A 4,474-nucleotide genomic window follows, 5' to 3' on the forward strand; every position below is an offset into this window, starting at 1 on the left:
TATATATATATATGTATATATATATATATATTTGTAGAACTGTGTACAAAATCGATCGAATGCAGGTGTCATTTGACTGGAGAGGTTTTTGATACTTTTTGGTACTGGATTATTCCGGTGGATAAAAGTATAGAGTACTGATACCCAGCCCTGCACCTGATCCAGAAGTCATTACCCCGGGCCTGATCCAGAACTCATTACCCCGGGCCTGATCCAGAACTCATTACCCCGGGCCTGATCCAGAACTCATTACCCCGGGCCTGCATAAAGCTTTGCTCTGCACCTCTGCTTTGCAAGAGTAGCTCCAGTATGCAGTATGTGGACTTCTCCAGCACCTGTCGTGGCTTTATAGACGCCGGTTACCTCAGCCTCGGGCCAAAATGCCGTTTCAAGGTGAACCGCTGATCAAGACGAGTGATTGGGCAGGGACTTGACCAGCTGATGGGGAGGGGGCGGGGCTAACCTCCCACTCAACCTTGCCTCCAGGCGAAAAGCTGCATATTGCCGCCGTAGCTTTCGCTCCAGGTGTTAAAAGTCACAAGGTGTCGATCAGGTATCGAGACCTTGAGGCTCACTAACACAAACACAGAGAGGAATTTTAGTCTCGCCAAAGACTCGAGTAATAACAGCACTGAGCTAGAAAGGTCTGCAAAAATGAGTCTTGCTCACAAGGCTCAGGGTGCTCACAGTTTAGTAGCTCAGCTAATGTTAGCAGACACAGCTTGAGGGCGGGGTGGGAAGAATCCACATTGGAATATTGAGTAGTGTTAAGTACCGATAGCTATAAACTGTCCAGGAGGTTCCTCGGGGAGCCCATTAACCTGACTGTGGACCAAAAAGCCAACAGCCCCCCACTGCTTCTCGGTCTGTCTGCTTAAAAAGTTTGCTCTCTTGCACAGACGTTTGAACCCCCCCTCCTGATTTCAGCTGCGCTTTGTGGTTTGTAGTTTTCATTCACCAACTGTTGAATGCGTTGCTCTTTTTCCCAACACTCGCATCAGTTGTATGGATCGATTATAGAGAGGCAAAGTGAAACGTCACTTCCTGCTTCAGCACTGTACCAGAGATTTTCTTCCGCAATTTATTTTCCCATAGACATTTCGTAAAATGCATATAAAAATAGTTTTACTTGGTTAAACCAAACGGTTCAGCCATATTTAGAATCGGGAGAGACCATAGAACATTCCACTCAGACCTAAACTTAAAACAACAAAACTATTTTCTTTAAACTCGCTTTTTTTTTTTTACGTTTTGGTCCGAGTCAAATGTTATGCGATCTCTCCTGTTTCTAAATATATCTGAACCGTTTGGTTTGAACTAGTACAACTATTTTTATAAGCATTTTACGAAATGTCTATGGGAAAATAAATGGCGGATGAAAATCTCTGGTACAGTGCTGAAGCAGGAAGTGACGTTCACTTTGGCTCTCTATATATCGGTCAACACTAAGACGGTTTCTCCCTTCAGCTGATGTGCAAATCATTATACAAAATCATGGGGCCAAATATGTCAAAACTGCTGCCATTTCCTGTGTGACAAAGCGAAACTTAAATAAAATAAAGAAGCACTGCAGTTGATAGTATTTTTTGATCATCTTCATACGCTCGATACATTATAGTCACCACGCTTAAAACGATGTACAGAAAGATCATGATTTATGATACTTTGAGAAATAATTTAGTGTTGATTCTTTTTGTTCCCTGTCACTGTGTTTTCCTGGATGTGGAAAGACTTGGTGTGTTATTTGTGTGTCGCTGCCCGGGCGTCATGTCATGGTGTGTGTGTAGTACACACATAATGTGAGGCCTGATGATGGTGTGTGTTCTGGAGCCAGACTCGCATCACGTTGTCGTGGGCCGAGCGCTGTGCGGTGGTGAGTGAATGACCTTAAAGTGTGTGCTATTTATCTCTAGGGGACTTTTAACAATAAAAGATGACCTGTAGAAATATTAGGGGGCTTATATCGGGCTCTTAAGGAAAAGAGGCTGCGGTGAATTCTTAAAAAAATAAAAATAAACGCAAATTATGATTTTGATGAACAGGCGACACACGTGACAATCGCATTCTGTCGTCTGCGATATCTAATGCAGTAGTGTTGTAGCGGGCGAGGGCTTTTATCAAAATTCATCTGGACTTTTGGGGGTTTTGTAAGAAAAAAAGTGACCTTTATCAAAATGTATTATTTTGTATCTGTACTTCTGTTTGCTTGAGTCACATCATTACCTGCCTTTTTTTTTAGTAAATAGTTTCAATAAACAAACTGAATGGATGGTAACTTTGTTTAAGAGTGTTGTTGTTTTGGTTCCTGTTTGTCAAATCATCCCATCAAGCTGACTTCATTTCCTCTTGTCCCCCCACCCCCAGGAATTTATTGAACATTATTTAATCATGTTATAATGTTAAATACTGTAGATAGATAGTGAGTCAGCTATACATGAGTGGGGTTTAGTTTATGCATTATATATCTTTGGCACAAACTGATTTCACCAAGTAACAGTTGTTCCTGGACAAACATTTCTTCCCTAGTTCGGGCCGGGGAAAACCCCGCCCCAAACTCATTTGATTGGTCGCCACAATTGCTTCTTCCTGAAAACGTGCGGCAAGTAAAAAAGATGTGGCAAGAGCCAGATAGTAGGGCACCTCAGAAGAGCCTGGTGACGTGAGGTTAGGGCACCTCAGAGGGGTCCACGCGCACCCCTTTATTTATTTTTTCTAGTCTGCATTTTTGGCATTCATAGGACCTCTAAAATAAAGATTTTGATGATCCCACCTATGACACCCGCGGGATTGCCGGCAGGAACGCCAGTGAGACTGTCTTTCAGAGACTGTGGCATGCTCAAATTTTGAGCTAGGGCAAAGATAAGGATACAATTTGAAAGTAGACAATCTAACCTTTCAATGTCATGCTAGCTTGTCGGGAAGGGGGCTAAATAACCAATGATTTAAAGTTAGACAACATTTTGGCGAGGGAAAAATGGCCATTAACATTTTCCAAATGGTCCCTTGACCTTTCACCTCAATATAGGCTATCTGAATGGAAATGGGTTATATGGCTACCCACAAAGCCTCCCCTGTACAGACATGCCACATTTATCCTAATCTCATGCACTTTGGGACCACACCATGTGCATGCAGTAGGCCTGGAAAAGTGTAATTTCCGCCTATTGCAAAAATAGTGTATTTGACCATTTCTGCATACTGGGGTTCCTAAAGAGTCTTGGAATTTCATAAATGTGGGTATGACTGACCAGCTGAGACTCTTATAGATTCAAAAAGCCCAATTGGTGGCTATTCATGTCTGATCTATTGTCCCCAGAGTAGCCATGTCATTGTAGTGAGACACTTTTTTGAAACGAGACCTCACTGTATGAAAAGCAATGACCTATGGCTACCTCTAGGACAGGGGTTTTCAAAGTCTGAGACTGTGGGCCTCCCCCCAGACAAAACTTGGAAAAAGGAGCCCCCCTCACTCAACTCCTGGATGCCTATGGTATCAAGATTTTGTTATTTGATCTGATTTTGATTTTGATCTGATTTTGTTATTTGATTTTATTTGATGTTATTTGATCCCCACGGTTACCCAGGCTAAAAGAGGCTAAGTTCTTAGGAGTCACTTTTCAAAGAAACATGTCATGGACCTGGAAATAACCTGGAATAACCTGGAAAAACAAGGAAACCAAAGACTCAACCACCTCAAAGCACTCAGCGGACACAAACACGGAGCATCACCAGAAATCATGCTCAAAGTGTACCAATCATACATCAGATCAATCTTGGAATACACAGCAGCAGCCTGGACCACAGCCTCACAGCAGCAGTTCAATAGACTCCAAAACAAGGCAATACAAATTGTATAGAGTCAGACTCCCAATGTAACCTGACGCTGCCATATGGATGTTGGTTCACAATTTGTGATTGTGAATTTGTGGAACAATGCCCCCCCCCATCTGGCGGAGTCAGGTTACTCCCAATGTACATCAGCACTGAATACATCCACAGCATGTCCGGACTCCAAACCATCAAACAAAGAAACATCATCCTCACACAGAAAATACATCCAGCAATCAACAATCCAGCACTGACACAGTTAATCCAAGAAACACCCCTCTCATAATCATGCAAAACAAACCACCATAACCATCAACATCTCCACACTGACAGTATGACTTTATGATTTTACTCATTTATGACAAAATAATCTTATCACCTTTCCTTTCATTCTAGCTGCTATTAACCAGTTCCCCCCCATAGGGACCCACCATCGACCTATATAAAGACTCAATGGGACCCACCCACATACACACAAGCACATACAGTATTATTGACCTCTCTTGGTTTTTTCCAGGTCTATTTTAATCTGTTTTATTCTCATTATTCTTATTTGATTATCTTGTATTACTTATATACAGTAGGCTATATAAAAATAAAAAATAAAATTCTGTCATGATACCAGTCTGCTCCTCTATGGCTCCTC

At 42.1% G+C, this 4,474-nt stretch overlaps 1 long non-coding RNA gene across 1 annotated transcript; it reads right to left on the bottom strand.

Annotated features, from left to right (window-relative positions):
* Positions 1–109: 109 nt before the first annotated feature.
* Positions 110–2,265, bottom strand: LOC310791227. Its single transcript, XR_014553420.1, has 2 exons — positions 235–2,265; positions 110–156 (listed from the first exon to the last, which is right to left on the bottom strand). It is a non-coding gene; the product is annotated as an uncharacterized lncRNA (long non-coding RNA).
* Between the last annotated feature and the right edge of the window lie 2,209 nt (positions 2,266–4,474).

This window comes from Poromitra crassiceps (genome assembly GCF_964638095.1).
Source record: "Poromitra crassiceps genome assembly, chromosome: 16".
NCBI classification, from domain to species: domain Eukaryota; kingdom Metazoa; phylum Chordata; class Actinopteri; order Beryciformes; family Melamphaidae; genus Poromitra; species Poromitra crassiceps.